The following is a 15,540-nucleotide window of genomic DNA, read 5'->3' as shown; positions in this document are numbered from 1 at the left end:
TGCATGCTGCCCTCAGCTTGCGGCAGCGGGGTTTTGGACAGCCCAGAGGCATGCTTGTAAATCCAGACATTTACAGGCACATTTCTTGTGCTGAAGAGCACCACAAATCTCCTCCCAGACAACAACAAATTGCAGCTTTGGACAAGGCAGCATTCAGCCCCAACTGCTGAGGTTTGATTACCTGAAGCCACTCCGGATTTATTTTTTTCTCATCCATATGAGCATGTAGCAAATTCCCCTGAGCAATGTGGTTAGCTTCTCCACCCATACGACAATGTTATGTCAAGCCTGTGTTACATATTGAGTAGCTGGTGGTGGTGGTTGCTGTCATATTGCTGCTCAATTGCCCCAGGCTTTTCTAAAGTCAGCTTTGCTCAATGTAGATCTGGGGTAAAACATTTTGCATGGAGGGTTTCCTCAAGTGTTTATATTTTAATTGCATTTCCCGTGAATACTCCCTACCCTGGAGTGGGGAAGTCCAAGGACAAAGCCGGACAGGAGGCACAGATTCCCTCAACGGCCCCTTTCCCCCAAACCCTTGGCTCCAGTCGTTGCACTGCAATCTCTTTGGTGATTTATTTTAGGTCGGTTCCTGCCGGCGGTGACAACTGACTTTGGGTGATCTGTGTGCTTAATATAACCGGTAGGATCCTTGGGGAATGTTATTTATCTTGAGTTATGGACTGGTTAGTGACATGTATGTCTTGTGATGCACAACTGGTTTATAGATTTGAGTAAAAACACATACACACATATTGTCAGCAATCCATTTCCAAGAATTTGGTCCTATTATCTTTTTACTTTTCAGAGTGCAATATGGATGAAACTATTGACATGGCAAGAAACTGAAGTGCCTATTGAGAATTTTTAGCTTCCTCTGGGATCCTTAGAATAAATTAAAAGATAGTTTATGGAAAGATACCATGTGAATTACAGACTCCTACTCACATGGATGACTGTTCAGTCAAAGCAGTAAGACCCACGCTCTGCCCGGACTGTGCAGGAGATGTTTTGATTTTCAAGCAGAGCTGGGGAACCAAGAAATAGAAGGGACTGAGAGCTAAATACAGTGTTTATTTTTTCCAGAAAAACAAGGTTTCCAATGGGACTAAGTACCTGGAAGTCATCTACTGCAGTGGGTATTCTGTGGCTGGCACTTTCTACAAAAAAAGGCTCTGTTAGTGCACACAGGCAAACCCACCCAAATCAGGTCACTTTTGTTTGTGCTTCTGGAAGTCATTTCAGCCCCTTGCATGTGCACCCCATCCCTGAGCTCTTCTGTCTCTCCAGCTGCTCTTTGGGTTCCTTGAGGTCCAGGTCTGAGACTTGGATGCTGTGTTATAAAGGTGCAGCCTTTGTCTTTCCCCCTGAGCATCAGGTCCTGCTTGCTGTGACTGTCCTCCATCCAAATTTTGCAGATGTCCTTAAGCATTTTTGAGTGCTTGTCACTGTGCAGAAGGGACGAGTTGTGTGGTATTTTAGCACCTTGATGAATAAAATAATGTGCAGTGGAACAGTGGAAGGGGCCAGTAGGCAGGATGGGTTTCGGTGGGGAAGAATAAGGTGATTGGGATGAGAAATTAGAGGGTGGGATGGCGCCTGCCATAGCCCGGTCAGCCTATTGCCCATGGAGAGGTTTCTAGGACAACTGCTGGGCTTTGGGAGCAGCGAAAGAATGGAGCCAAATCCTAAAGTCAGATGAGGAGCAAATGAGTAACATCTGCTGGGACGTGTGAAAGAGCCATTTGTGCTCGCTGCAACCCGAAGCGTTGCTCCAGCAGCCACCGCGAGCGTGGGCTGGGCTCTCTGTCCCCACATGCATGCGGGTCCGTGGAGGGGGTCGTTAGGGATAATTTATGTGCTCATTACAGCCGTGGATCTGGACACTGCCCTGTGCTTCACTGGTGCATCCTGCTGGACATGGGTGCCTGCACAGGAGCTTTGCTTCACCTCCGTGTATTTGCAGAGAAGTCTCCATCCTGTCTGGAGCCTACTGAGAGGTGAGGTCCCAGAGATGCTGCTGCTCTACCTACCTTTGTTATTTACATTCCTGGGTCATACATCATGGGATTCTACTCTTCTTTCACCCCCCTGCTCTGGTAGGCAGCTCTCCAGCCATCTGACCACTGGGGCGGGAGCTGAGGAGTGGGTGCAGGGAGCTGAGCATCCTCAGCACCTCACCGGGGCTGCCTGCGGGTGAAATTCCTATTGACTTTGACAGGGCGAATAAGCCCCCCTGCTTCTCTTTCCGGCCCCTCTGCCAATTTGTTGGGTCAGCTTCTTGTCTGTAATTAGGCTATTTTTTGTGCTGCAGAGTGCAGTTGGAAGCGTTGGAGCCAGAGGTAGCGAGGAGCCCAGCAGGCTGGCACCTGCGGCGGGTAATCAGCGCCGCTTCACTCCGCTCGCACTCGGGAAGCACACAAAAGAGCGAGCAATTTTGAAAATGAGAACGAGCGGCCTGAAATTTCTAACAGCAATTATGTTCTCACAGCTGTGCTGCCTGCCCCGAATACATAGAAATCAAGTCAAAACCAAACTCCTCTACCTCAAAGAAAATTAACCTTCAGATTTAAGCTCAATGAGAAGTGAACTTACGTTCCCTTCAAATGAATAATATAGTCCTGAAAATCCTAGTGGCAAATTATGTTGTAATTACATTCTTTGAATGAAAGTTTGTCAGTCCAAACCAAACAAATAGAAACTCAGGCAAGGCAATAGAGAGATTATATTTGGAATAAAATTTGGCCTTGGTATATTGTTTTCATGCTGAAGCTAAGCCAAAGTTAATCTACTGTAATTGCATCTATCACCAGCTTCTAGTATAAATAACGGAGACAACCCCAGAGCTGTTGATACGATGCTTTCATTACCATCTCGTTGCCACCATAGCAGGAGTAGGCCAGATCTCATTTCTCAGGGATTAGACCAAGAGTTACTGAGTTACTCAGTATCTGTGAATTTTGCTTTGAAGGCAGGCAGTGAGCATTCCTCTGGAGCTCCCACTCTGACTCAACTGAGGAATAATTGTGGGGAACAGGAATGCAAGAGCACTTCCCTTTCTATCTGTAAGAAACACAAGGTTTGTAAGCAGAGCAGAGAAAAAGGGGGACATTTTATAAAGCCACAAGCACTTCCTCTACCCTTCCAGTGACCTTTTGGCCAGCAGATACCGAGAATTATTTACCAGGAATTCCTGGTAGAAAAAGCTTGTTGCAGCATGATACAAGGAGAGAGAGAGCAATATCTTGTGAGGATGGGATTTAATCTTTGAGTACGCTTTTAAACGGTCTGATCTCTGTCCAGCTCTCCCCTACCTTCAGAGGGCAGGCAGCCCATGCCTTGCTCCCATCCTGAACAGCACCAATGGGTGCCTGGACTGCCATGATCAGTATCTCTATCCCTTTGCACAACACTGGCTTGGGGTATCCCAGAAAAACTTATTTTAATTTTATGTGATTTAAAAAAGAAAGATGGAGGGGATCACTGGAGATGGAGCTCTCTCTAAAATCTCTGTGTGTCGCTAATGTAATAGAAGTAGAGAAAGAAATAGTTTGACACACATTCCTAAAGTTATTAAGCAGTAGAAATGAAAAAAAAAATCCTCTCCTATGTTTGATACATTTTTCCCTAAGTGACTATTACTTGTTACTTTGCATCCAAAATAGGAAATTATCAAGATTATGAAATCCAAAGGAAATAGAGAAAATTGTCAGACAGGGTACCGAGGAAATGTTAAATCCGTTAGCAAACTGTGTCTCCTTATATACAGTATTAAATATTCCAGGATTGATCATCTGCAGCTTATTTTAAGTTCTTTATATTTCATTGTTTTCTCCATCGGAAACAGGATTAATATTTTTAGCCCGTCTCTATGTGAGATCAGATGTTCATCAGTGCTTTCCCCTCTCTTTCCAAGTTGGGTTGTTTCCTGGGAAAAGTATTTAGGGGAAACCCATTCAATAAAAGGCGCTCTCTGGTTATAAACAAAGTGTTAAAATATGTTCCCTTCCCCATTAATTTTGCATGCATTGAAGTCTAACATCTTGATTCAGCTGTTTCTCTAGGGCATGGCCCAGGTCACCCTGCCTGTGGCTGTGGGCACGTCCCTGTCCCCCAGGCACATGGAGCATCGCCTCCCTGCTTCAGCATGCACCCATACCCATGGCTGGGGAAAGCACAGCTGGGAGCTACCACAGCATCCTGCTGTAGGAAGGATCTTAGAAACAACAAGAAAAATGTTGATGGTACAGGGAACCATCAGCTGTGAGATCCAACCCTTGTTCTCCCTAGGCTGATAGATGGCAAGCTGATTGCATCTGTCTTCCTGTGTCATTGCTCCTTGGGTATCCTGTAAAAAAAACACCCACGTGATAGAGTTCTCTGTCTTACCAACAGACTGAGAAAAAAGGAGAGAAACCAACAAAGCCCACAGACATGGGTGAGGATTTATTCTGGTATGTGTGTCTCTGGTGAGGCACCCAGCTCCTGCCATTCCTCTGGTTGATCTCCAGCTCACCTGCAAAGCTGGAACCAAAAGCTGCCTCCTCAGATATTTTCCTCCTTCCATGCAACAAGGGTGTGGCATGGCCCACATTTAATTTAATGCATCCACACCCCATGAAAATCTCAAAAGCCCTTCCCAAGGAGGACCTTACAGCCTGATCTGAAGCTCTGGGAATGGCCCAGGAGAGCTCCTCATCGCTGCTACCAAAGATTTGGAGCCTTGAATTCAGTGGCAGAGACTCAAAGTGGCTGACTGTAACCAAACCCAGGACTTGTCACTCAAAATTCAAGTACAGATTTTCAGCTAATGAATGCTGCGTATGTGCCTAAAAATTCCTTAAATTTGAGTGTTACTGCTATGCAGTAAACAAAGATTTTGTGCCTGTTTTCCTACATAAATATTTACAGCAAAGCTGGTGGCTACTGGTCAGATGTGCATGTTTGTTGTTCTCAGCATTTTTGGACATAATCTACCAAAGATTTACATGTGTTTTTAATGCACAATAACTTTCTACTGCTGGAAGGCCTTGGATTAGGATCAACTACCGAAGTTGCTTCTAGAAGAGAGTTAGGCAGAGTTTGACACACAGAAGGTTTTATATGGTTGTTGATCAGAGGCTGTTTTGCTAAAGAAGCTTAGAAATACTCAGGTTGCACACAGGAACGTGGCAGTAATGACTTTAGATGACTTGTGACTGTTCCCTTGTTGGGTATAAACGGATAAATAAATACAACCACTTTTCTGCAGCTTTTGAGTGGAGCTGTGCAGAAACGGACTGGGTTTTGTCACTCCGAACAGACTGCTGTCATCTGGATGCTCTTTTGCTGGGACTTGTGAGCACCAAGAGAGTACAGAGGCCAAGGGAAAGATTTTCAAAGAGGGCAGAGCAGTTACGGGGGCAGTTGTCACCTGAGCTGGGGACTGGGGTGGGAGTCAGGTAGTCAAAAAGCAGAGCCTATATTTGAGTGAGGTGTTTTTAAGCTTGCTTTGTAATTGGGGAGCAGGAATAGACACCTCTGCATGCAGTTTCAGCCTTCTGAAAGCAGATACCCAGGCAATATCCCATTCATACCTCCCAGCTGGTGATGCTGGTGCTGTACCTGGTCCCAGGTGTGCGTCGGTGTTGGCTGGGGCTGCTGATTTCATTTTGTAAACCATGCTGGGAGTAAATAACCCTACCCACGTCCATCTGTGTGGTAGAAGCCTTGCCTCCCAGCTGTTCCCAAAGCCTTGCAAAGCCAGAGCTTCATTCATCCGTGTTTTTTCCTTCGTGCAAACTGAACAACCAGAAGTTGCATTTGAAATGAGTTGGGATGAGTAGTAAACAGCAAGGTGTGTGGGCAGCACAAAGCTCTAGGCCCCAGCTGGGGTGGCTCAGAGTCTCCTGCAGTCACTGCCCACGGTCACGTAGGGAAGGAGAAGGGAAGATGCTGCCCTCCTTCAGGAACTCGAGCAAGTGTTCCCCATAAAAGCAATTTACTCAAAATGCAAACACTTACAATTTGATAATCCATGTTTTGATGGTGAACAAAATGCAGAGCTCTCCTTGATTAGCCAATGGGAAAATCATCGGAGTTTATTTTAATCAGGACCAGACTCCCCAGATTTGGGAAGCAGAAGGGATTGCACTGCTGATTGAGGAAAGAGGTAAAGTGGGATGAGCAGCTTAAGGCAGGCTCAAGCACTGGCAGCAAACACGTTCAGCTCTTCTTTTTTCCCTCTTTCAATGGGGAGTTACAGTCCCAGCTTTCTCGCAGTGTTATCCCTCCTGGGGCATTTTGCAGATTGGCAGTGGTGGAGAGCCCCATGTTTTAAAACCTTGTGGCCTCACTTGAGGTGTTTGAATTCCAGGGAGCCTAGCACAGCTCGCTGCTTACATCCTTAGCATTTGACTTCTGAGAACATCTTGAGGACAGCAGCAGGCAGCGTGTGGAAGAAACATCGTTGGTATTGCTAGCCAAAAGAATGCTGAAAAGGGGATGCCCATCACTCAGTGCAAAGCCCAACCCTGATCTCACTGCTGTCACAGACAGAAATCCTCATTATGTTCAAAGAAAAACAATCATCTCTGCTGCATTTGTGCCTCCTTCCCCACACCTACACTCAGGACAAGTTGTTTTTCCCCCCGCAGGCTGCATCTTCAGGACACTCAGTAACTCTTGAGATATTTCACCCGTTTGGAACCTCTTCATTCCTCCCTTTAGGTAGAGACAGATGTAATCCTGCCACTAGCAAAACACAGCAGGTAATAAATTACGCTGTGTATAACAGCACTCTTCGCAGTTTCCATAACTAGTTTGGGCTTGTTATGGTTGTCCACAGCCTCCCCACTGCATCAACACGAGAGCAAAATACCCATTGCGTTTTAAAAGAAGCCTTTGGAGATGCGAAACGAGCAGCGATGAGAAATAACACATTATGTGTGGACTGTCCTGTTTTGCTTTGTTTGGTTTGCTGTTTGTCAGTGGAGCAAAGAGGTGCCCTTGACAACAGATGGAAAATTAGTCCCTGTATCGAGCAGGGGCTCCAGTGAAGATTATGGCCCACTGCATTCACACACAGGAAGGATGCATTCGCTATCCAGAAGATCTTACAGTCTAATTTAAGCCAGGAAACAGAAGGAAGGTAGATGAGGAGGAGGAGAGGGGGGAGAAGAGAGATAGCCTCCAGGAAAGTCATTAAGAAACACATGCCTTCCTGACTTCATGTCTTTTTAAAGTATACTTTATCTCTCTCTACTGGGCTTTGAACCTCTAGGAGTTTATTTAAGCTATTGCCAACTTGCTGACTTAGGGAGCAAATAAGCCTTTGGGATCAAAGCAGCTGGTATTGTCAGAGGTATTGAGGGTGAAATAACACATTAGCAGAAGGAGAGCTGAGAATAAAATTGGAAAGAAAATCCTACTTGATATTTTGTTCTCTTTTATTTTTAACCTCCTTCCCAGCTTGATCCCTTTCATTTGAACAGGTATTAATTTTCTTTGTGTGGATCCCAACAGTATAAATATTTAATGGTCCTAGATTACAGAGCTGAAATATGAGATTAGTTCCAAACTTAAAGATTCATACCGAACCTCTTCTTCACACTCAAACAATTCCCACACTGCAGCGAGGAATATCTCCCATCTCTGTGGGAGGAGCACCTCCGGCTCTATTTCGAGTTCATTTTCTTTTTTTGGCCTTGCTCAAGGCTCAGCAGACATGAACACCTCGCCCACTCCCAATTCTTCCGTCGCTAATTTTGGTGGCATGCTGTGACAAACCAGTCAGAGCTCCAGGTTCTGGGGGACACGGCAGGCAGGCTCACCAGCCTAAGTACCAAAGGCTTCCTGCTGCTTTATATACATAAATAAGCAAGCAGACCCGTGGCTTGGGGGCTGTGTGGTGTTTGGCATGGAGAAGTCCATGCAAGCGTGGCTGCTTGCCTTCTCTTTTGCTTTCACTCTCAGATAAGGCAAGAGAGAGGTGGAGAGTAGAGGCACATTGGCCACTGTTTTTTTGGTGAGAGAACTGATGTGGAAACTATATAAATTCAGGTGCCTAATTTCAAGACCACAAATGTGAAAAAATGTCCTTAACTAAAATGATGTAAAATCACAGTTGGTAAAATTTTGGGCTCTAAGCCCATGGGATATCAAAAAAAGTCTCCCTTTTGGGACTAATGGAGGTTTTCCAAGGCAAATGGCAATGCCGCAGGAGAGAACAAGTCCAAGGTCCAAATACTCCTCTTGGTACATCAGTGGATCAAAGGAATATGAGAAAGAGCCAAAAAACATACCCTAAGGAGCTGCCCCATGCACTGGAAGCCAATGCCTGTGGGCAGTGCTGCTGGTGGCCTCGCCACCGCTCATGGACAGGGCAGTGCAGCTCTGCCTGCCTCGGGAATCTGGCAGCACTTAAGGTGATTAATTAATTAAGCACACCAAGACATAGAGCCTAATGCACTACAGACAAAAAACAAAGCGAGAAATGATCTGAAGAAGAGACCTGAGGCATCCCCTAGGGCCCAGCCCGCAGGGGCTGCGGTTGTGCACCATTTTGGCACCCAGGTAATGAGCTTGTTTCGCTGAGCGCGGCCGCACAAATGACGTCAGAAGCCTCCAGGATCCTCCACTTGTCTTTTAAATCCATCCCTGCCCCAGGATCAAGCGCTGCAAATGTCAAAGGAGCTTAGAATATTCATTACCAAAACTCATCATTCCAGCCCAGAAATGTTCACGGCGATTTTCTCAGTTGGTTTCACTCGGTGTTGGGTGGGTGCCAGCTGCATTATGTGATAAGCCACTGCTAGTCAGTATTGACAGAGAAGTCAAAAATAAAAGTGTAAAGGACTGTCTGCTTTCCTCTTCCTCCAGCCAAAAGCAAGTTTGGGGAACTTATGTGCTCCGTTCAGAAATCCTTTTACCCAAGTGACATCTAAGTCTGCAGCTCACAAGTGTGATTTCACAGCATTAATACGACTCTCCTATTAGCATGTGAGAGTGTACGTGACATTCCAGCGCTCATATTTGTAGCAAAAATGGAAGAGATTTGCAGCTCTTGTAAACCACTGAGTCCCTTTTTATGGCTCTCCTTCAATTTATGCAAGCTGGGGTTCTGAGGCAAACTCAATAGCCTGTCTTTCATCCTCTTTTCTTTAATTAATGAAATCAAAGTGTATTCTCTAGAGAGAGAGCTAAGATATAACAATTTTTCCAGCCAGCTGAGTGATCTAAAACCTTGTTGAAAAAAATGATTTCCAGGCATTTCAAATGATAGAATCTCTTCCCCCAGTTTTCAGTAGTTGCAAAAAGAAAAAAAAAAAGAAACAGCATTTTTTCATATAAAAATGTAATCTATTTCTTTTAGAAAATGTTGAAAAATGTAGGCAATTTTGGAAATGCATTTAATTCTTTTTATAAATATTGCCAAATGAACATGAATATGTTATTTGAACATATTCATCTGTCTTTGAAAACCTTTTTGGAACAACCAAAGAAAACTATTCCTGCTGCTAACAAGAAGGCATTCACTGGCTGCTTCACATCACTTTCGGTTGAATTCTGTATGAGTTTGTTGCCTGGATTTACTTAGTATTTAAATTAATTCATCTCACCTGAAAAAGGCTTAAGTTGCAGTTTTCAGTAAATTTATCTTAGTGCATCTCAACAGGCAGGACATTAATTACTTCTGTAATTAAAGAAAAGGTGCGTGGGGAACAAATATGCCTTCAGGACTTTTGGATGCTTGCAAATACCTTCCTTTGAGAGGTGCTGGCCAAGCTGGGACCTGCTGGGTGGCACCACAGCCTCCCTGCTGCTGTCCTGACCTGTGCTGTCACCCGTAATGTGCACTTGGGAATTGCAACTACCATTGCAATCGGGGCTGAGAATCAACCAGCACCCCAGGTAATTTCAGAATAAAACCATTACAAATGCTCAGCCTGGAGGCTGGGCTGGCCGGGCAGTGGGCACAGCTCTGCTTACAGCTCCCAGCACCACGTCCCCGAGGACTGACCATCCGCAGAGGGGTGGAGAGCTTGAAATTCTGCACTTCAGTTCAGCACCCTTCTTTGCGAATGCATTTGGATTGGAAATTTGACTTTTCCTCAGTGTCATTCCATGTGAGTCTAAGTCCCTCCTGTCCTCAAAACTGGGCTTGTATAGCGGAGCTCTCAACAATTTCTCTTCTGGCCATTTACTCGTTCTTGAGGAGCAAGACCGTGCAGTACAGATGTTAAGGCACAGCTGTTTGCCATTTTTTTTCTGGTCAGTCATGTGAACTGTCCCCTGGTAGGTTGCTGGGTTCTTTTTTTAAAGTCTAATGTCTGCTGGCAAAATCTGCGATTTTCTTTTTTTTTCCTCTTTTTTTTTTTTTTTTTTTCCTTTGCATAATTAGTCACAGTGCCTGAGAAAAGACATGAAATCCTCCAGCAGAAAAACGCGTGTGTCAGCTGCGGATTCCTCCCTGTCACCTTCCCGGCGAGGAGGCGTCCCAGCAGCTGTGCTAGGAGCGTGGGCTTCTCGGCTGTGTGGTCCCGCTGCTGCCTCCCACCTTCCCCCTTGGTTCCCGCTTGGCCAAAAATGCTCATTTTCAGCTGAGGTCACTTCAAAGGAACCCCCCAAGCCTGATTTTCCCCTCACCAGTCTTTCCCCTGGGCTCATCATGCTCCTGCAGGGCGCTACCAAAACCTCAGCATCCCGCGCTGCCCGTGCTGAAGCCACCGAGCACGGCTGCAAGGTTTGAGTGGGAGCTCCTCCAGGCGTTTGGGACCATGTGGGAATCATCATTTTCCAGGAAATATGCTTTGAGTGCAGCTCTTCCGCTAACGCGCCTCCTCCGACGGCCTGGGCTGCAAGCTGCTCTGCGAGGCGCTGGCAAACCCAGGTCCGTAGGGGGAATGCCGTGTCCCACGGACAGGGAGGGAACCTGCGAGGTGAGGCAGCTCCTAGGCCATTAAAAAAAATAGGAATTTATGAGCCACGCAGCCAAGGAGCATCCCATGCTTGGCCTGCACGTGTTTCTGAAGATCCCTGTGGTTGGGGCAGGTGGCAGGTTTCTCCCTTTTCTCGTCTGTCCTTGCTGTTTTTTGGGATGTTTCTCCTAAAAATGCAGCTGGGGAAACAACGCTGACTCTCCAAGGGCTGGGTGCTGTGGTTCCGAGGGCTTCCAGCCCTGCCCCTCTGCCCCTTTGGGCCTTTTTACTTTCCCCTCTCCCCCTGCTGGCATGGCCCCATGTATTCAACACCTCATTCAGCTGGTGCAGGTCTTTGATCTTCACTTTTTTTGGGAATCCCTCAGCGCTCGGTGCTTTCCTTACAGCCCCAGGAACGCAGAGCTGAGAACAGCTTTTCCATTTTCTCAGTAAGTCTCTCACCCTAAGGTAGCAATGAACGAGCTCTCTAAGCTCTTGCAAGCCCAAGGCCCTCCGGCAAGTGGAAAACCTTACAAATGTTCGTGGCTTTCGTGGTTCCCCGGGTATGACGTGGGACTTTCTTCAGTGTTTGGGTTTGAGATTCGCTTACCCAAACCCTCAGACGCTTGCCACAGGTCTGCGATAGCTGAGAGATTTTGGCAACTCAGTAGGAATAATATACCCCAAAAGGGTTTGTTTTGGAATTTTTCAAGTTGTTAAGAAAATGTCAAATATTTCCACTCTGACATTCAGTCTGCTGTTTAAACCAGTGACTAACTGAGTTCCTAGCAATGATTAAAACTTCAGCAGCTAAGCTAGAAAAATAATGTGATTATTGCCTTCCTGTAACACATACGGACAGGACACAAGCTGTACTTATCCTTTTCTGCTTCACCGTCGGGTCACAGACTATTGGAGTGCACGTGGCTGCTTCCCTCCTGGCTTTGGGGATGGAGCTCGTGAAGGCAGGGAATGCCTCCTTCGCCCCAAATTTAGTTGCATAAATCCAGATTTGTGTCCACCTGGAAGAGAGTAGAACAAATTTCTGCATGCTGCTGGGGTGTGTGTCCACAGTTCCTCATTTCCTATTGCTTTAACAGGCTCCTATACATTTACTCACCCTTTACAGACCATAAATAATCTCCTGTTGTCCACTTCCAAGTGTTTGTAATCACAATCTGTTTGTAAACTGCAGCTTTTAAACAATGATAGCTGTGATAAAGAAGTGATTGTGAAAGAATTGTTTCATTGAAAAAATACCGTGTCAGATGATAAACAGCTGGTAACTGCGGAGGGACGTCTGGAATAAACAAGAAATAAAATTGTTTTAGCAATCCAACAAAATCCTATTATAACTGTAGGGTTGACCAGGGCAACAAAATAAATGTAAAGATCCTTGATTTTTCTTTATATCACTGTGCTGGATGTGTCACAGAATAAATGGCAATGTCCTTTCTGTGCCAGGAGATAGGTGAGAAAGGGATTTAGGAAAGCTAATTATTTCATTTAAATGAAAGGATAGGTTGCCCTGGCTGCTACACCAGGTTTCCCATATCTGCACATGCTTCTCTCCACTGCTCTTCCCCCTTACAGCAAGTTATGGGGCCGGGTAAAATTTGGGCATTCTTATGGTGCGAAAATACAAGCCTATTGACCCTTGCATTGCAGTATTCACGGGGGTCAAACCCTTCTTGGGCTGTGCAAGATAATCGCCATGCAGCTTATTTCTTCTCCTTAAAATCACCCAAAGCTTCAATTCCTGCCCATCCTTGCCTTAACCACGCCGCTTTCCCAGCGAAAGCAGAGCTGGCTCCCCCCGTACAGCAGCACTTCTTCCCTCAGCCCCTCATCCTGGGTGGTGCTCGACATGCACCCCTGCCTACAGCCGAGCCTCTTTGTTCAGCCCGGGGGAATTTTCCACTTTCCAGACCTCCTCCGTGCAATAAATTAAGGCGGCCTGGCTTCATGCTCAGCCCCTCGCTGGTGCGGGGACGTGGCCGTGCTCGCAGCCCAGGATGGGGGCTGGTTGCTGCCAGTCTTCTGCAATGCAGGGGTCTGCAGGCTCACCCCAGCAGCATGGCATGTTAATGAAATTCATCTTCTGTGCATCACCCCAGCCCACAAACTCTCACACCAACCTGTATTTATTTTGGAAGGTTCAGACATCCCAGATGTGGCACCTCCAATCGCACAATAGATAACGGAGTCATTCCCTGTTATATGCAGCACCTTATACCAAGAGGCTGTTTATAACAGCACTTTGGCATTTCTTTCTTTCTTTTTTTTTTTTTTTTTTTTTTTTTTTTGCTCTGCTTTAGTTCTAGACTCCAGTATAAAATCTGTGGGTGGATTGCCTGCTGCAGCAGGCTGGACATCTCAGGCATGCTGAAACCACCCCGTTGTTTGTCCCACTGAACACAGGGCACGTTCCTGGCACCGCCACAGAGAGGGAAGCAGGGAACACTGTGGGCACACAAAGGAAGAAAAGTCCTGGAAAAAATTACAGCGATGAACGAATCTTCTGGTACCCATTAAAAGGTAATAATTCTAACCGAAGGAAGGGGGATTTTCCCATTGTGAAATGAAATAAACATTCAGAAATGATTTGTGTGTGTGTGTGTTTAAATTTAAATTTAGTACTTCATTAAGTATGCTGTTCAAAGGCCTTTTTCTTCCCAGGACTGTTTAATCACAACCTTCTCTTACGAAAGAAAATCTTCTCAAAGTACATAACCTCTGGAGCTTACTTTGCTCAGCCCTCACCCTGCAAATAATGCCACGCTGGTATATCTGGCAGCAGTTCTTTCACTTTTAATCACCACTGTATCCCTGGTAGATGCACAGCACCCTGGGTTGAGTTTTGGGTGTTCCTGCACTGGGGTTGTGCCACCACGATATATACACAGCCATGGGACAGGTCCCTGGGGGCACCTTGCTGGGTGGCCAGAGGTGCGTGGCAAAACGCAGTGGCCAAGGCGCTGCCAAAGAGGGTGGAAAAGAAATAAAAGAAATCGAAGAAGAAACAGTGGGGAAATTAAGAGTGTCGCTGCTGAACTCAGAGCACTGCTAGGATTCAGCTGGTGCCCAGCAGCCCCATTGCAAGCATACTGCCCCGAGCCCAGGCTGCTGCGCTGTCACCATTTGTGGCCTGGTTCCCTCTGTGAACCCTAGCCCCACAAATAAAGCACCCAAGAGTGTTTTCTTTAAGCCTAAGGCCACAAACTTTGTGAGGTTTTCCTCTTCAGAGGTCAGGTTTCAGGCAAAGCTGCCTTTATGGAAGCACTTAGGCTGGGTGCAGAGTTTTCAAAGTAGCTGCAGCACTTCTTGTGCTTAAGGACCCATTGCAGAGCAGTTATTTATGAAAGGCAAGTTAGCACCAAGGCCTTTCATGTTGCTCACTTCTTGATCAAAAAAGGTACTTTTGTGCATCTTGAAGCACTTTCCTGAGCGGAGGGGAACTTGCACTGAAACACGTGTGCTGTGCTTCCATGCGGGCAGGCTGCAGTCCACGCCATGAACAAAGAAGTGCCCATGGCTAAAAGTTTTCCTCTTGCTGAGCCCAACTAATGGAAGCCACAGAAGGAGCCATCAATATTATCCTGGCTCTACTCTGAGAGTAAAAATCAGCTCAGCGCTGTGTCATTAATTCAATAACTGTGTCATCTGAGTAATTGCTAGGATCTCAGCTTTTTTTTTCCTATCCTACATGAATCTCCAGGTTTTAATATTCAGGTACATCAGGCTATAATTTCCTATTGATTTTTCACCTGGGAAGATGAAGAGAAGAGATGTAATTTTACGAAGCGCTCTCAGTTATTTGATTAAGTTAATTGCCCCCCTTCACGTGCAGTAGTCACACAACATCCTTGATTTGACGGCAGCATGAAGGTGCTGTTTGCATTTCTGAATTCCACGGTGTGCCCTCATCTTTCCCTTCATGCCAGTGGCTGTTGGGTGTTTGGCAGGAGATGGTGGACACGGGGAGGTCAGCTCTGCTTTGGGGTCTGGCGATTAAACATTGTATCTCTGGGGTAATGAAGCAGGAAAATAAAATTTAAATTCACACTCCTTTTTGTTCACTGTCTGTTTTTTAATGAGTAATATCTTTCCATAAAATACAACTTGGTTCTTCCTGCAGGACATGGCAGGGGAATGTCCTGGGGCACCGAGTGATGCACTCTGCCAGGTTGTGGCACCTCCTGCAGCACGCAGGGCACAAGGGCACACGGCTGGGTCATTACGGGGCAGGATAACAAATTCCCAGCCCCAGACTCCATGCAGAGCCATGGTCACAAGTGTGCAGCTCTCCTTTGTCAGCCCTCCATCCCTCCATGAAGGATTCCTTCAGGCATTTGCAAATGTCAGATGTGCTGAGTGTCGGGATTATTATAATGCGCTCAGAAGCCTGACAGAATAATACCTGTCCTGTCCCTAATTAGCTCATTGAGATGCTTGATTGAAAAATCGCAGAGGGCTCTCTGCCTGCTGCAAATGAATTAAAGGGGTTTTATGCAAAAGAAATCATATAAAATGTTTTTGAAAGAGTGTCTGTTCAAGAATAATTTTTTTTTTCTAATAAATAAAAATAATATATATGTATATTTTCAATGTGAACAGCTCATGCCACATTCCTTACCTTGAG

The 15,540-nt window shown here is 45.9% G+C and overlaps 1 long non-coding RNA gene across 1 annotated transcript; it reads right to left on the bottom strand.

Moving 5' to 3' along the window:
- Positions 1-11,839: 11,839 nt before the first annotated feature.
- Positions 11,840-13,126, bottom strand: LOC116495062. The gene is made up of 3 exons (XR_004253921.1): positions 13,037-13,126; positions 12,019-12,198; positions 11,840-11,920 (listed from the first exon to the last, which is right to left on the bottom strand). It is a non-coding gene; the product is annotated as an uncharacterized LOC116495062 (long non-coding RNA).
- Positions 13,127-15,540: the final 2,414 nt, after the last annotated feature.

The sequence above is a fragment of the Aythya fuligula genome, chromosome 14 (genome assembly GCF_009819795.1).
Source record: "Aythya fuligula isolate bAytFul2 chromosome 14, bAytFul2.pri, whole genome shotgun sequence".
NCBI classification, from domain to species: domain Eukaryota; kingdom Metazoa; phylum Chordata; class Aves; order Anseriformes; family Anatidae; genus Aythya; species Aythya fuligula.
The sequence above is the reverse complement of the archived record's forward strand: the minus strand, read 5'-3'. Positions and strand labels throughout refer to the sequence as shown.